The sequence below is a fragment of the Protopterus annectens genome, chromosome 13.part0, assembly GCF_019279795.1.
Source record: "Protopterus annectens isolate FY-2018-M chromosome 13.part0, PAN1.0, whole genome shotgun sequence".
In the NCBI taxonomy this organism is placed as follows: domain Eukaryota; kingdom Metazoa; phylum Chordata; order Ceratodontiformes; family Protopteridae; genus Protopterus; species Protopterus annectens.
This window is the reverse complement of record NC_056747.1, coordinates 611,377,332-611,393,727: the sequence shown is the minus strand read 5'-3', so window position 1 is coordinate 611,393,727 and position 16,396 is coordinate 611,377,332. Positions and strand designations below refer to the sequence as shown.

General features: G+C 36.1%; 1 protein-coding gene across 2 annotated transcripts in view; it reads right to left on the bottom strand.

Moving 5' to 3' along the window:
* TRIM37 (tripartite motif containing 37) overlaps nt 1-16,396 on the bottom strand; it is a 2,575,817-nt gene that overhangs the window by 855,184 nt on the left and 1,704,237 nt on the right. The window lies entirely within an intron of this gene.

The following is a 16,396-nucleotide window of genomic DNA, read 5'->3' as shown; positions in this document are numbered from 1 at the left end:
TAGGCACATCCGAAGTCAGGAGATCAGACGACGCCATACCAACAAACTCAGGCCAAACTCCTAAGTGCTTATACAAAATCCTAGCTCTAGGCTTATGGTACACGGATTGAAAGAAGCACAGAGATCACAATTTGGGACGTCGTGCTCAAGGCCCAAACAAGTAATACAGTAAGAATGAAAATCACAATGCGGAATCTGTTTTCCACAGGCAAGACAGTTATTAATTTTCTCTGACATTCATTAAAGTAAGAAAAAATGGTCCCCAACAGGGCCGTTATCTGAGGACGTCTTCAACTTTAGAAGTCGGAATACAAAAAGAAGGTAATCGGCCGACCGGCACGTGTGTGTGAATTGCTTCTGCTTCAGGCTCTGCGTCAAGAAAGACTGAGGAAATGACGTTGCCTGCCTTTGTACCTGACGTGCTGGCATCCGGCTTAATCCAGAGGTAGCCGACGTCATATACTAAGGACTTTGGTATTCTGGCCAACTGCGGGCTACCGTGAGCCGGATAACCTATTTGTAAGGACTGCAACAGTGAAACACGATGATGATCATCAGATCATATGTTACAGACCTAGAGAAGGATTTAAAAATCATATCTGAAATGCTAAAAAATTACAAGTTAGCATGACTAAAAATAAATGACACTAAGACAAAGGCAACAGTACTAAATCATGTAAATACATATTACCTGGTACAACGATTCCCATTCCCCTGGGGATGAGAAGATGAGATATTCAGGAACATGGATAAATAATAGGCTCATAGGAGGTTACTAGACTAATGGCCCTAGGACCTGTACAAGCTTAGCCATGTACTACCCCGTCTTCTCTGACCATTGTTAGACAGTGGCGGCTGGTGACTTCAAATCAAAGGGGGGCTGCAGGAGACAGCTGAATGGGTGGGGCCAATGAGAAGGGGTGTGGCCATCTAGAAAGGGGTGGAGCTATGCTGAAAACTGCAAAAACTGGGACTTTAATTAAATACACCGCCCTGGGTGCCAAACCATCATTATGAGAGTCCAATCAAGACAAAATGAAGTGAAGAAGAAAATAAGTATTTCAATGCATCAGCTACATGACAGCTTACTTAATATCTAGACTGAAACAAAAAGGTTGTGAGGCTTGGAAAAATAAATTACTTTTTAAATACATTACTGGAATGCCAGTCAAAATCAAGTATATAAAAAAACAAGCAGCACTCAACTCAAATCACTTCTCCTTGCACTGCAGTTCTAATTATAATTTATATTCAATTTTACAAAAGTACCAAGTAACATGCTGAAAGCAGCAATCGCTGTGATACTCCCACTTGTAAAAATGTTTCTTATCCAAAAAAGACCTGCTGCTTAACAACAACTACCTACTTGTTTCGTGAGGAAAATCAAAGTAAAAAATGAACAGCAAACAATAAACAAACTCAAGATAAATTGCTTAAAGGATTACCGCACAGGTTATGGACCACACATGATAGATTGCATTTTGTTTAGTTTACGTGGACGTGTAAAGCCTGCAAAGATGACTGCAAGTTTCCAACAAATGTAATGAGGTTCTGAAAATACTGTAATCCTGTTCTTTATTACAAATACTATCATATGCATTTCAATACCAAAGGCTTATACGCTATCTAGTTATGTAAATATTCTCTGCATGGTAACAACAAAAAGGCTTTCAATGTTGGTAATTCTTTAACAGTATGCTTATTAAAGCTTACTTGCATCTTACAATCTCAGACAAGCTTACCTGATGGTCATTAAAGCATTGCTAGTTAAACGCAGACCAACAGGTACTGCAACAACATGCATTTTCTGAATAAGAAGCATAAATCAACAGTATAAAAATATGACAGAAAACCGAACATTATGCAAAATCAAGGACGGATGAAAAGCCACTGTAGTATTGTGCCCATCTTGGATGGGGGGATACTTGCACACTTATACTGCATAACTGTTCCTTGTCTTGCTTGGACACATCCAGAGTCACTACATGGGGGAGTGGGGTACAACAAGTATGTCACAATTTGAAATGTCTGGCTGACGGTGATGGCCCTGACATATTTGTCATATCTCTCAACCTCAGAGCATGAAATCTGGACAAAACCATAAATAGAAGTGGGACAAAGGTCCAAAAATAAGGACAATTTTAAATATTGCTCTTATAAACTTAGAAAGATAATTAAAGATAATAGAATAGTAGATCTTGCATTAGTATGAATTTTCTGAAGGGTATGAAATCTGAAACTCAAATGTCTGTCATTATTTATCATCTAACTTCAATCTTTAATGATTTGCCACTAATTTGCCAGAAAACCACAATTTTATGAAAAACGGAAGAAAAATGTGATGCAAAAATATAAAATAGCCACACAATACAGCTGGGAACCTGTCAAAGAAGGGACACTTTTTTATATTAGTACTGACATGGTATAATACAGGGCCCTGTACTGAGACTTCTGTTCAGAACATATTTCTGTGAAGTCAAGGCTAATGTAGTTGGCCTTTGGCTGACTAAGTTTGCTGATGTCTGCAAGTTGGGGGCAATCACTGAATCCCCCAATACACAGAGCAAATCTAAGCAATAAAAGGGTAATGCATGGCCTCAGAGCAGTATTTTTCCACTCCCCATACTGTGATGCAAGATATTTACATTTTTTTTTAAAAGAGTATATGCCGAACTGTATGCATGCAGCTATTGGCTGAAATAAAAATATTTAATTTTTATTTATCTTTAATATCCCTCTAGTTTCTGGGAGTTACAGCTTTGCAATATCATGTTTGCAATGTGAAAAAAACATGAAAGAAACAATTTTAAAAAACTAGAAATGGCTATAACTGTAGGCATAGTGACTCCAGTTAAACGAACCCCAAATCAAAAGCTAGAATCAAAGACCTCTGTGAAGTAACTGTTTCAGCTTTTACTGCGACTTTTATGACCGTGCTTGGATTCATTTTAAACTTAGAACACCAAAGCAGTTACCTGCATGTAGTTACAGAGATCGGTAATCATAATGTAATAATCCCTGGCACATCAAAGTGAATGGGCTATGCAATAAACTGTTCATTCATGAATCTTATACCCTTTCCGGGTAGAGAATATTTCACTGAATATGAGGTGTACTACTGTGTACACAAATTATGATCCAAATTCTACAGTGAGAAAAATGGCTATATTCATTACTAGTAGAAACAACAGTAGGTGTTACTGCTATAATTCAACTGATCCACGGTACCACACCAAAAACTTTATTAGATAAAGCTTTCGGGTCTACACCCTTCATCAGTATGAGTCATTACAAAAAATTCAGCATTTAAATAGGAGAATATAAAATCACATGCTTCAGCCCACCCCACTCCCTAATTAACAATCAAAACTAAAAGTAATATACAACTCATAAAGGTCTATATAAAAAATACTAAAAAAAGGACAAGAAATCTTACTTTACATAAAAACTCTTCTGCTTAGAATAAAACATAAAAATTATTAATAACTTATACAAACATTATATAAATATCAATATATTTATACACAATAAAGAAATCACTGGTAGCATCTAACATCCTATGGTGTATTACATCAGGTTCTAGAAACTTGTCATAACCTATTAAAGCCTCTCTCTCTGCCTTTTAACTAATACTGGCTTTAAACTAACCGCATTATTTAAGCCCAGGGGTACATCTGCCTGTAGCCTAATAATCCACTCAAGTTCTCTCAACTCCAAAAAATTGTTAATGTCACCTTTCCTTAAACTCACTGCCATTTTACTTAATACCCTAAATTTAAATACATGTCTTTCACCTTTCTCCATGGCATGCTTACTCAGAGCATTTGTCAATACTTTTCTTCTTACTTCAGATTTATGTTCCACTATTCTCTCTCTTAGTTTTCTGATCGTTTTACCCACATAGAACGATGTACATAAAGTACACGTAGCTAGATACACTATCCTTTCCTCATTACAAGCAGTTAATGTTTTTATAGCAAAGACTTCTCCTGTTGTTGGATGTTGAAATTTAGTGTCTCCTTCATATAAATCATTGCAACAGGAACAATTATAGCATTTAATCATCCCTCCTAATTCATTTTTTCTTTTAGTTTTAACGTGAAAGTCTTTATAGCAAATTTTCTGTTTCAGAGCTTCAGAGCTCCTGTAGGGAAACCTTGGTTTATCACCTACAATTGATTTTATCTCAGGCATAGCCAATAAAATTGGCCAATTCCTTTCTATTATATTACATACACTCCATGTATTTAAATTGTATGTTGTCATATACCTCAAAGTTTCAACAACTGCAGGTGAACCATCATTTGTTTTCTCATTACCAACCGCCAATATTGGTCTATAATTAATCTGTCTACCCTCTATTACTTCCTCCCTTATCTTATTTATCAGATGTTTAGAATAACCACTTCTCTCAAACTCTAATGACACAATTTCTACCTGTTCAGAAACAACATCCTCAACTGTATTCAGCTTACTCAATCTTATAAATTGTGCTTTAATTATTCCTTTAAAAATATGTGGAGCATGCATACTGTCCCTATTCACATACCTCAAAGCATCTACCTCTTTTCTGAACACCTTAGATTCTAATCTGCTATTAACCTTAAACAACGTTACATCCAAGAAATTCATACCAACTGATTAATTGTTCCTGTTGCAATGATTTATATGAAGGAGACACTAAATTTCAACATCCAACAACAGGAGAAATCTTTGCTAAAAAGCATTAACTGCTTGTAATGAGGAAAGAATAGTGTATCTAGCTACGTGTACTTTATGTACATCGTTCTATGTGGGCAAAACGATCAGAAAACTAAGAGAGAGAATAGTGGAACATAAATCTGAAGTAAGAAGAAAAGTACTGACAAATGCTCTGAGTAAGCATGCCATGGAGAAAGGTGAAAGACATGTATTTAAATTTAGGGTATTAAGTAAAATGGCAGTGAGTTTAAGGAAAGGTGACATTAACAATTTTTTGGAGTTGAGAGAACTTGAGTGGACTATTAGGCTACAGGCGGATGTACCCCCGGGCTTAAATAATGCGGTTAGTTTAAAGCCAGTATTAGTTAAAAGGCAGAGAGAGAGAGGCTTTAATAGGTTATGACAAGTTTCTAGAACCTGATGTAATACACCATAGGATGTTAGATGCTACCAGTGATTTCTTTATTGTGTGTAGATATATTAATACTTATATAATGTTTGTATAAGTTATTAATAATTTTTATGTTTTATTCTAAGCAGAAGAGTTTTTATGTAAAGTTAGATTTCTTGTCCTTTTTTTAGTATTTTTTTATATAGACCTTTATGAGTTGTATATTACTTTTAGTTTTGATTGTTAATTAGGGAGTGGGATGGGCTGAAACATGTGATTTTATATTCTCCTATTTAAATGCTGATTTTTTTGTAATGACTCATACTGATGAAGGGTGTAGACCCGAAAGCTTTATCTAATAAAGTTCTTGGTGTGGTATCGTGGTTCAGTTGAATTATAGCAGTAACACCTACTGTTGTTTCTACTTGGATATATCTGGTGTATACTGCAGACACCTGGTTATTAAGGAGAGCTTCAGCCTGTGGTGGTTGTGGTGTTTGTTCGGGGAACTTTTGCTGTCTATTCCTGGTGACTGTGCTCAGTGGAATATGGAGATGGAAGTAAGAGAATCCAGTAATTCTGTTAAGAATTTGTTGCGGCTTCATGAGAATTCACTATTAAAAATGGTATATGAAGCGGTCCCTGAGCAACTGACTGTAGACGTAAAGGTGAAAGAGTTTAAGGAACATTTGTTATCTCTGGAGAAGAAAATGCAAACTTACAAACATCTGCAGTGGCAGAGACTGAGTTTTCAGGCATATCTTGAATTGGGTATTGTGCCGAGAGGTTTAAGAATACTAAAGATGCCCTCTTATGGCAATACCTATAATGACTTACTGATGCAATGGCAACAATTAAACCTTAAGCTAAGTGCTGATTATATGAGATTGATGAACACATTTTTTGAACCTATAGAAAGTAAGCTCATAGAAGAAATTGAACAGCTTGAGAGTATTATTACTAGTTTATCTTGTTTTAATGATTCAGTGGGGCTATATCAGAGCTTCCTAACCCGAATGCATGCGTTGGACTCAAAATTACAGCAAAGGAAAAGAAATAAATTACATAGAGATATGGGCGATTTTGGCCCAGAGAAGAAGGTAATGTAGCAACTTTTAATAAGAAAACATCGGCTACTGTGGCTAAAAAAACGAGTCCATTGGATCAACTTGATGTATTTGAGGAACAGAAGACAGAAGTAACCTCTGCTATACATCATAGTACAGAGCATATAAAATCTGTTTCCAGATCGGTTTCCTTATCTGAAAATGGCAATGTACCTTTAAGTGAAGGAGAGGGCGTGGAGCAAAGTCTAACTTCCAGTAATGGTGGGTCCGAGGCTATGAAGGAAGGTGCTATACGTCCCAAAATAAGGGAAGGTATGGCGTCTAGTGCGACAAGCTTGAATAAAAAAGTCCTGCAAAGGGAGATAACTTCTTTTTCTCCTTTTTTGCTGAAGCAGCCGGAGAAGGTTGCTTCGCAAGAACAGTCGAAAGAGTCTCGCTTGCAGTATCAACAGCAACAGCAGCAGACAGTCCCGTTGGTGCACAACAAGCTGGTCAAGCGATAGTTAAACCCAATAAAGGTACTGTAAACTACTCTAAGGTTCCATTGACAGAAGCGCAATTATTATTGTTGAGTAAAGGCTTAAAGTTCATTCCGAAAGCAAGGGATGACATTGTACAAGCAATTATAGACCTGAAAATGTTTGTGCGTTTGGTTGGTCTCAAATTGATTTTTAAGAATGATGATATGTACAAGCCAGTTTGTAGAAAGTTAAGTGTCTTCATGCCAGTATTATGCCCTATTTTAAATGCATTTTCCAGTATTGTTGAACGTGAATTACGACTTTACTATAATAGTAGTTCTGTTCGTAAAAGGTTTTATAACATAACTTTTGCTGAACACTTGGCCTTAAGGGAACTGCAAGCATGTGATACTATAGTAATAAAGCAAGCTGACAAAGGGGGAGCAATTGTGGTAATGGAGAAGGATGAATACTTTGAAAACTTTAAACTGTTATTGAATGATTTAAATACATTTAGGAGAATTTCCCCTGTGGAAGTTCAACAAATAGTAACTGAAGTTAATATGGCTGTTTATGAGCTTCAGATTAATGATGATTTGAGTGTGGAATTATTTAATTATTTGACTGTTCCTTGCCCCAGAACACCTCAAATATATGGTATCCCAAAAATACATAAAAATATCACCAACCCACCCTTGAGACCTATTGTCTCTGGTGGGGGATGGGTGACAGAACCAATTTCCAAATATCTACAAAATGTTTTGGGGAAATATTTGGATATCTGTCCCACTGTGTTAAAGGATACAAATGATTTTTTAGGTAGTCTTTCTAACTGGCAGTTGAGTAATAATGTGGCTGAATATATTATGGTTACTATGGATATCACCTCACTTTTCACTGTCATTCCCAATGATTATGGGGTTAACGCTATACGTGATTTTTTAAATAAGGAAGTGAGGATGGTTGGAAGAGACATTGAGACCATCTGTTCTCTTTTGGAAGTAGTTCTGTTACACAATGTTTTTATTTTTGATGCACAACCTTTTCTGCAGCTTACAGGTGTGGCAATGGGCACTCCCATTGCCAACACGTATGCTAATCTTGTGCTTTATGAGTGGGAGAAGAAAGTTATATTTGATGAGAGTAGTTACTCAAATGAGAAAATGTTGTTCTACAAAAGATTTGTGGACGATTGTTTTATGATATGGAAGGGGTCCCTATTGGAATTGGAAGCTTATGTACAATACCTCAATAGCTCAACTGACTTTTAAAGTTTAAAATGGAGGCTTCAGTTAGTAGTATGAATTTCTTGGATGTAACGTTGTTTAAGGTTAATAGCAGATTAGAATCTAAGGTGTTCAGAAAAGAGGTAGATGCTTTGAGGTATGTGAATAGGGACAGTATGCATGCTCCACATATTTTTAAAGGAATAATTAAAGCACAATTTATAAGATTGAGTAAGCTGAATACAGCTGAGGATGTTTTTTCTGAACAGGTAGAAATTATGTCATTAGAGTTTGAGAGAAGTGGTTATTCTAAACATCTGATAAATAAGGTAAGGGAGGAAGTAATAGAGGGTAGACAGATTAATTATAGACCAATATTGGCGGTTGGTAATGAGAAAACAAATGATGGTTCACCTGCAGTTGTTGAAACTTTGAGGTATATGACAACATACAATTTAAATACACGGAATGTATGTAATATAATAGAAAGGAATTGGCCAATTTTATTGGCTATGCCTGAGATAAAATCAATTGTAGGTGATAAACCAAGGTTTGCCTACAAGAGCTCTGAAACAGAAAATATGATATGAAGACTTTCAGGTTAAAACTAAAAGAAAAAATGAATTAGGAGGGATGATTAAATGCTATAATTGTTCCTGTTGCAATGATTTATATGAAGGAGACACTAATTTCAACATCCAACAACAGGAGAAGTCTTTGCTATAAAAACATTAACTGCTTGTAATGAGGAAAGGATAGTGTATCTAGCTACGTGCACTTTATGTACATCGTTCTATGTGGGCAAAACGATCAGAAAACTAAGAGAGAGAATAGTGGAACATAAATCTGAAGTAAGAAGAAAAGTACTGACAAATGCTCTGAGTAAGCATGCCATGGAGAAAGGTGAAAGACATGTATTTAAATTTAGGGTATTAAGTAAAATGGCAGTGAGTTTAAGGAAAGGTGACATTAACAATTTTTTGGAGTTGAGAGGACTTGAGTGGATTATTAGGCTACAGGCGGATGTACCCCCGGGCTTAAATAATGCGGTTAGTTTAAAACCAGTATTAGTTAAAAGGCAGAGAGAGAGGCTTTAATAGGTCATGACACGTTTCTAGAACCTGATGTAATACACCATAGGATGTTAGATGCTACCAGTGATTTCTTTATTGTGTGTAGATATATTAATACTTATATAATGTTTGTATAAGTTATTAATAATTTTTATGTTTTATTCTAAGCAGAAGAGTTTTTATGTAAAGTAAGATTTCTTGTCCTTTTTTTAGTATTTTTTTATATAGACCTTTATGAGTTGTATATTACTTTTAGTTTTGATTGTTAATTAGGGAGTGGGATGAGCTGAAGCATGTGATTTTATATTCTCCTATTTAAATGCTGATTTTTTGTAATGACTCATACTGATGAAGGGTGCAGACCCGAAAGCTTTATCTAATAAAGTTCTTGGTGTGGTATCGTATATTCATTACTAAACAGTCTGAAAATTAAAAGAACATTTGCAAATAGACACTAACAGCATTTCAAATATTTAGCAGGTGTACCATTTACTCTTTGACTGAAACACGGATAAAATGATAAATTACTCTGTCATAGCAACTCTAGTAAAATATCATATAGGAGGCAATAGATAAAATGAAATGCATTGTAAAAAATGGAAATGTGGGTAAACAGTTATAAAGACATTTAGTTTCCTTTTAAGCTCATCAACAGAATGACTTTCAACAGTATAACAAGACCATGTGCAATGCACTTAAAACTACTGATGTAAAATGATTTCTGAATGTTGGTCTAGAATCTTGTATGTTAATTTCAAAGCTTGTTTTGCCACTTCATTTACTGTTTTATTCAATACATAAAAAGCAATTATTTATATATTTTGTATGATAAAGTGACATATAATGAATCAGTGTGGCAAGATTGGCATTTGAACAATATCAACATAATACACTAGCTTATGTGGCTACTTTTTATGCAGTGTCATCATGAAAGAATACATAAGCAAAAGGTAAAACTAAACAAATGTAGAAAGAACTTTTATTTAAGAAAACTTTCCAAAAACTACTATAGTCTGTTTTCTTTTATAGTGTCATAGAGTATGAAAGGCATGGGCCTTAAAGCTTTTCCCCCATAATGTAACTTATTTGGTGATGAGTGTAGCCTCCACTGTGATTAAATACAACTTACCTGTACACCGACCATTCTGTTTTAATACAGTATTTTAAAAGAGGCATTATATCATTGTATAGTTGTGCTCATAAAATAATTGGTCTCTGTAGGGATCTATCACTGAAGATGTCTGCAAGATGCAGTGCATAAGCATATGCCCATGAAAATGGTGATGTAGACCTATGACATTCATTACAGTGTACTTTGCACCACTGGTAATATGGCCAAAGCACTTTGCATCAGTGGTCAATTTTGTGGCTTTAAGGTATCATTGGGAGAAGTACATTTCTTTTGGTGGGTGTGCCATTCTGGTGTATACTGAGTACAGGTACAGATATTTTTCTTTTCTTAATTTTCTTTGCAAGCTTGCAGCCAGTATCCAATTGGAGGCAAGCACAAATATATTAATTATGGTTTAGAATGGTGTTTTTCTGTAGGTAATTAAGTTATACATTCTTCTTGTAATTCTTATTTCCACCTTTTATATATTAGTAACATGCCACAGACAAAGTCCATTGTGCTACAAGAGGTAAAATCAGTTTTCTCTCATCAATGAGTTCAGTATCTGCTCTGAAATGTACATCAGTGTAATTACAGGTAATGAAACTGAAATCCCCCTAGTTCTACTGCTGCAATTCATTTGAAAAGTCAGCTGCCCTGCAAATTAAATTAACAATTAGCTGCACCCACAGGTAGCTTCTTGTAATCCTGAAATGTGCCTTGTCTATGCACTCAAATACTGCTGAACACATTCCACATCTCTTCTGCCCCACATTGACACCAAGTGCACTTTCACAGTGTATTTCTAATACAACTTTAAGTTCACGTACATGCATGTGTCAAGTACTTTGCAAACCCCACTCATGGAATTGCTGTACTGCACTAAGATGGATTATAAATGAGCTCTGATTATGCAGTGGTATTATTTTAAAATAAGACATTTCTTTTAAAAATAATGTCATTGTATAATCACAACACACTATGGTAGAGACATGAGCAGTTCATACTTTTATTCACAGTGGCGGGATCTAGCTTAATCACTCATGCTACACCCATATGATCAAACACCACTCTGTACTGTAGGCAAAATATAAAAAATATATGAATTATGCAATAAAATTATGTTAACATTCAAAAATAGGCTGATTGGACAAACCAATCAATGTGTTCACTGTAAATTCAGCATTCCCCAGAGGAAGAAATTCTGTTTTTGGCATTGCTATCAAATAATTAAAAAAAAGTCTACCAAATTAATACAATATATTAAAAATGAAAAAAAAAAAAAAGAAACTCACAATTTTGATGCTGGAAGTGTTTCTACAGGAAGCTCTCAACATACATCATACTGCTAAAAACACACCTCTTCCATTATTTATTGACTTCATTCCTCAATAATATGCAACTTTGACAAGAACAGACCAAAACTATGAAGAAAATATCTTCAACAAAAATCTAGGCACACATATTGTACATGACTCTCTACAAAACATCCCAAGCCAAATCATTAAAAAAAGTGGAAGCAACAGCAATGTACTGTGTAGTCATAGAGCATGCCCAGTACATATCTTGGATGCCCCAAGACTATCAGAAACCAGTGGAAGACCACTAAAATCCTTTTGTACAGTGACATTATTAATAAAAGCTACAACTTCTTTTCCTTAAATATCATTGCATAATACCAATAATCTACATCTGGGTGTGGGTAATGCAAGATTTATTCATAATTCCGTTTATTTAATCAATCAGGCTTCACATTTGTGATCAAACAGCTTCAGCTGTGGGTAAAACCTGACTTGCCCACACCTGCTTGTGGATTATTTCTAAATTATCCATCTTGTGCAGTGGAGTGTTGCTTAATTAGTTCCTTTTAGCTCTTTACATTTAAGACAATTCAGCTACATTTTGAATCAACCTTTTAGTTTAATTCATGGCTTTAATGCATTTTTCTAAACTAATATGCCTGTACTTTCTGCATCCTTTCTATACTATGTATTTAAGATAATGTATCTTCGTTTTAAATCAACCTTTTACTTTGATCTATGTTTTAATAATGCATTTTTTTTTAATTTTTGTTAATATGCTCTGTACTTCTGTGTCCTATCTGCATGATTGTCTAAAGAGATCAGAGGTCATACCAGTTTATCTCAGAAAGAGAAAAATCTTTTGAAACTCTTAATTCTTAAATATTCAATTTATAAAACATTGACTATAAAAAATGCATTGATATAAACCTTAAACTTGAGGCAATTTTAGCAACACATTTAACTTTACCCCCTCCACTAATGTTAGATAATAAATTGGTTCATTAAGTAGTTTGTATGTTAATTAGTTTTCCTGAAGATGTAACTTTCTTGTTTTAGGGAATGAAGTGAGTATGCAAGTTTTCAATCCAGACTTGTAAACTCGTCATCTTATTTTGGAGCAGTAGCCTGTTCAGAGGGAGTTACTTAACTGTGGACAGCTCTAGTTTAAAACAGTAGTGTGAAAAGGCAAGATCTGTTGCAACAAATTAAGATTTTGTTCTGAGCAACTCTCAGACAGAGTGTAGTTTTCAGGTGGCCAGATGGTAATATTATAGCAAACAGGTAGATGAATGCCCACTTGTTTACTTGTTTTTTAGATTAGACTCCACTCCTCCATACTTCGACAATACTGTAAAAAAAAAAATGACATTGACAAGTCCGACACCTACCTCAGTTTAATAAGTTGCTCGTAAGCAAGGCAGACGCAAGCCGAAAAAAAAAAAACAAAGATAAGTAACCAATTTCAAGACAAGTTGTGAAAGTTTCACCAACAATAGTCGAGTGACGAGTCCATAGCAGAAGTAATCCAAGTAAGTAGTGTGCTACAGCTACAGGCTACTGATTGTTTCTCGCTCTCCTTTTTTGAGAAGAGAGCAAGAACCAATCAGTAGCAATGCAGCCGTCCATGTCATGTACGTGCCTGCGGACGTGGCAGTCCCAACCCCCTTCTACTTACTGTGCGGTTAAACCCACATAGACTTCTGGGCATTACACTGATGCCTTCTTTCATATCCGGACTGCTTGTAAAGCAGTCAGAAATACTGGTTTGCTAATTAAAATAAATAAATAAATTTAAAAAATGAAACTCGATGAGCATGTGCAGACTGTCGGACTCGCGTACAGCACAATACATCAAGTTGTAAAAAAAAAAAATAATACATGTGTTTTGTTTTTTTATTCACGTGTAAATGTCCAAAACGTGAATCTTTTTGCTGGGAGGGCTGCAGTCCTACAGTCCGATGGCACGAGCTGCCACTGTTGTTAGATGGTTTGATTGTTTGCAGGGCAAATCTATGATCAGCACCAGCTGCCCCTGTCCATGAAGGACATAGGTGTCATTCCAGGGGAGAATTTACAGTCTCCCATTCAGTTGTCCAGGTTGAGCTTAAGTAGGGTCACTGAGGAGCTCTGCTTAACATGAACTGGGACTTTATTCCAGAGTAGTGTCAGTCTCTGGAAGACATATCTGTCTCTCCAGCATGTTTTGTTTAAGTCACAGGCTGGCTTGAGATCTGTGGACCAAGCGACTCTTGTCCTAATTGATTTGCGGATATGCAGCATTTCCATTAGAGCAGTCAGGCACTGCTCTGCAGGCCAGGCACAGCTCACCTCTTAGCAGCCTGTTGGACACAGAGTACAGTAACAGGGCTTTCAGTCTTTCCATGTAGGTCTTGTTTTGGAATCCCTAAATTCTCTCAGTTAGGAATCTTTGCGGTCTCTCTAGCTGCTTCAGGTGTCTAGTGAGGTAAATGCAAATGGAAGCACCATACTCTGTTAGTGGTCTGAAGAGGGTGGGATACAGAGGAGTTATGACATCCTTGGTCTTGGATGCGATGCCCTTACTTATGAGGTGTGAAATGTAAAAGACTTTCCTTACCACTTTGAACATATGATAATAGAAGTTTAGACTGCTATCAACTCATGTTTCCAAGTCATGCACCACTAAGTTTAGGGTTGTGCTGAATTGTAATTTGCAGGGACTATCTCTTTGCCAAAGGGGACAATGATGCACTTTTTTTGGATCTAGCACCAATCAGTTATCTGTGTCAACCCCTCCTGTAATACGCTAATATCTTTAGGAAGCATCAGAAGAGAAGTGGAAAGGAACATGACAGAAAATAACAGAGAAGACAAGGCAATGGAAATTGGTGATTATGGATAAAGGTAGTAAAATACAGGTGATAAGAAAGTTTACTACCTTTAGTGCTTTATATGAGTCAAGTACACTGCCTTCTTCCATCAAAGGGAACATGAATCAAAATCAAAAAGGAAATAAACAAAATTTACATGGAAAACAAAAGAGAAGGTGTATTGGAAAATGTTGAACCAGATCTGAAGGAATATTACAAAACTACACAGTTAAGATTGATGTATGTAACCCAAGATGAAACATATTCTACTAAACAGAAAATATGAAGATAAACCAAGAAGGAATGGAAACATAAACAAAAGGAATATATACATAATTGCAAGAAATAATGAAAACAAATGTGTGCAACAATACCCAAGTCAGAGTGTAACTCATACTGCACCATAAAAATATCAGAGAATGGAAAAACAGATTACTAATAGGGGGACTAGACTAGACATGAAAGATAAAAGGGATTTTTAATGCAGCCATCATATAGAAAGGGAAAAATGGAGATCCAAGACTTTGGGATAGAATAGAAAGAGGTGTTAGGATGTTAGCGTGGGACAAAACCAAACAGGAATTTAAGCTGCAGGCTAGTGATTAATTAGCCTATATTGGCCTAACTATAATACACAGACAGACAACACATGCAAATTTAACCTGCAGGCTAGCGATTAATTAGCCTATATTGGCCTAACTATAACACAGTGACAGATAACACAAGCTCAGAGAGAAACAACCTAACCCACAAATTGTAACCTACATACATCAGAGGGCAGATCATATAAAACAATGAGGAGAAAACTGATCAACGGGGCATGTAAGGAAAGATTACAGATGAAACAAAAAGCAGAGAAAATTAGGCTAAACTGAAGTAAATAAACAGGCAAATTTTGAGAGACTAGATGGAAATATACATTAATCCTTGACATGCAACAAAATCTAGACAATTTTGAATATTTGCTTGGAACTGTCTTCACAGATATTTTTATACAACAGCCACATTACATCATATGTTCCTACAGTTTTAAGAGGTTTGGAGATGTGAGGTAGGGGAAAGAGGGGATTGGGAACGCATTTTAAGAACGGTTTTGAATTAACACACTTCAAACAAAAAATATAACTCTCAATAGATAACATAATGGAACATATACTTTTCACTAAAGAAATGATACTGCTAAGATGGACTAAGCATCACATTCAAAATGTGACCTATCATTGATACTATTAGTAGCAGCTGGGTTTGGAAATCCAACTTAAGGCAGTCTGGTTGGAAACAGGGCTTCTCAACTTACCCTCCTAGAAGGAAGGAAAGAATTGATCAGTCTTTCTGACATGTTTTTTTTTCCAGGTAGAACCATAACTGCCTGTGTACATCCTGTGGGTGGAGGATCCTCTCACCTCTGTTTTCTGGGTTAGAGAAAAAGGTTGGCAAATGGAAAGACTGGTTCAATGGCTGAGCTGAAGAGTCAAACAAGAGGTCCCTATGAAGAGGGGAAGTCCAGAAGCATGGCCTTGACATCTTCAGGAATGGACTGGAGGCAAAGCAAACCTGCAGATGGTTAATATGGCAGTCGCTACCATGGAGGAAACTTCTGCAGTATCATAGCTGCATTTAATGGAGTGTATGATTACTTAGGTGGCACTTTTGAGCATAGTCACAGCCTGGGATGTATATTCTGAATCCTCAAACTCAGCCAAAGCCTTACTTAAGTTCCCCAGAATAGATAATACTTAGCCATTTGTGTTTGGTAGCTTAGGGCCCTAAATGCCAGGGTGGCAGAGGTATAATTTGTTTTTGCCAAATCTGTCCATGACCCTACTGTCTCTATCAGATAGCACATTGGATGCACAGATGAATTTGGTGGGTTTATCTGGTGAAAGACAGAAAACTTGACGGGTGTGCTACATGACTTTTTATACAGGAATTTCATCTCGTCAGGGACCTTGTAAAAACTATCTGGTTTCTTAGGAGTTGGAGGCTGTGATTCTGGGTAAGTAGAAGTGGACACAAAATCATCTGAAGCGGCTTCCAGGACAGGGGGCATAAGTAAAGGTTTTGGGGTCCTTGCTTCTAATAATCTATTGTACATTTTCTGCACGTGTGAAACTTGTTTAGTGTCCCACTCAATATTTTGCATCATTCTGAAGATTATTTCACCAAAGAAAAGAAAATTTCTTCCAATGGTGAATCTAGAGGGCAATGTACTC